The following is a 2079-nucleotide window of genomic DNA, read 5'->3' on the forward strand; positions in this document are numbered from 1 at the left end:
TATATATATATATATGTGTGTGTGTGTGTGTGTGTGTGTGTGTATGTGTGCATGTGTGTGTATGTGCAGGGTCTCACTATGCAGCTTGAACTCATAGTGATCCACCTGTTTTCAGCCTCTCTAGCACCAGGATTACGGGCGTGAGCCACCATGCCCAGACTCTGTCGCCAGCTCAGCATGCCCAGGAGTGGGGCTGGCATGGCATGTGGTGCCAGGGATGGAACCCTGGTCCCTATGCTTGCTTATGCAGGTACTTAGTCCAGCTGAGCTATCTTGCCAGCCCTCTTTCCATTAAGTTTTCCATCATTTTTCTATTCTCATCTATTTTTTTAATCTATGACTAATTTTGATATGCTGAGAAATTCTTTCATTATAGGTGTCATTTCTTTTTTCTCTGAGAGATTATATTTGATGTGATTTCTTCTGTAGCCTGATTTAGTTGTTTCTTTACTTCAGTTGTGATCGTTTCAGAAATTTCAGGTATGTGAATTCAAAGTTCTTCTATATCCTTGTCTTCTGCACTTGTTCTGGGTGGGATGGAGGTCTGAGATTACACTTTGCTTCTTTGTTCTGTCATTTTTGAAGATCCTTAAGTTTTCTGGGACTCAGGCTCGCTCCTTCAATGGCAGCAGGAGGCAGAGTGGAGGTCTCCAAGGCCACAAAAAGTCTTAAAGCTTGTCAAGATGTAAAACTCAAATCTTATAAAGGTTGAATGTTAACCCAAGCTATGTTAAATCTTATAGAAGGGGCTCCCCCAAGTGCTGTTAGAGCAGAAAGAAGGTCTGTGTAAGTGAGAGAAGGTATAAAAGTAACTGAGCCAGAGGCCAAATGAAAAAATGGGGCATAAAGTTGCCAATTTTTTTTTTTTGTATTTTAGGGAAGGGTCTACAGGGTGTTCAGGGTCTTACTACTAGGTCGTACTCACAGTGATCCTCCTATTTTCAGCCTCCCAAGTGCTGGGATTACAGGTGTGTGCCACCATGCCCAGGCTCAATTGCCATCTCAGCATGTCCCAAGGGTGGGGCTGGCATGGCAGGCCTGGGGATTGAATCCCCAGCCCCTGCTCCTGCTTGTAGGAGCTTTAATCTGCTGAGCTATTTGTCCAGCCCTCCAAAGATAAAATAAAATACAAAAAAATTTGATTATGGGTAAAAGACTTCTATTCCTTCTAATTCTAAGAGATTCCTTAATTGACCTACAAAAGCTTCTGACTAATTATTTGTGGTTACAAACCTAAACATTGTAAAAAGTGATTATAATTTTACTTGACCAATACACTCTGGTTTTATAAATGAATTTTCTAAATGTGTTTCTCTGCCTATCCAATTTCTAACTAGTTACCATACTTACAGCTGTTTTCTTTAAGTTGAACAATTTCTTCTTCTTTTTACCTTTTTGAATTTTTATAACATTTGTCTGTAACTTAAACTGGTGTATAGATTTCATTAGAACTAAGGACATGCTTCCATTCAGGGTGCTAGCTGACCAAAATGATGTTAAGCTTGGCTTTATAGGGTCAGAGAGATAGCTCAGTAGGATAAATGCCTGCCTAGCAAGTGCAAGGTCCTGAGTTTGATTATTGGTACAAAAAATGACTGGTTTTATAGATATAATACCTATTTTTTTTACATTCTTCTTAGTGTTTAATTGCTGTACAAGATGTGGACTTGAGATCCTAGTTACAAACACCAGTAGAACAAATCATTCTATTCATTAAGAGAATGTAACTATATATCTGTTCTATCCACTTTGAATACACAGATACAAAATGGACATTCATCGGTATACCCCATTTTTTCTAAGTTCTGTTATTGAATATTATAGGTGTGTAAACTCAGCAAAATATTCTAAAAGAGTCCAGTAGCCCATCATAGCATTGGGTCTTCTGTTTAACTGACAATGTCAAAAAATGTTGACCTGAGTCCCCCACAGCTCAACATAGCAGCATGGATTTACTTCCTATATTTCGTCTTCATACTTTTCTACTGGATGGTTAAGATCAAGGTAAAACAGGACCTAGGAAACAAGAGTTGTAGCCTTTGGGTCTGAGAAGGTCAGTGAAATCCCCTCAGGATTTAT

At 39.1% G+C, this 2079-nt stretch overlaps 1 protein-coding gene across 1 annotated transcript in view; it reads left to right on the top strand.

Annotated features, from left to right (window-relative positions):
* The window catches only part of Vbp1 (VHL binding protein 1), a 42916-nt gene that overhangs the window by 4149 nt on the left and 36688 nt on the right, over nucleotides 1–2079 (top strand). The window lies entirely within an intron of this gene.

The sequence above is a fragment of the Octodon degus genome, unplaced genomic scaffold (assembly GCF_000260255.1).
Source record: "Octodon degus isolate 3935 unplaced genomic scaffold, OctDeg1.0 scaffold00373, whole genome shotgun sequence".
In the NCBI taxonomy this organism is placed as follows: Eukaryota; Metazoa; Chordata; class Mammalia; order Rodentia; family Octodontidae; genus Octodon; species Octodon degus.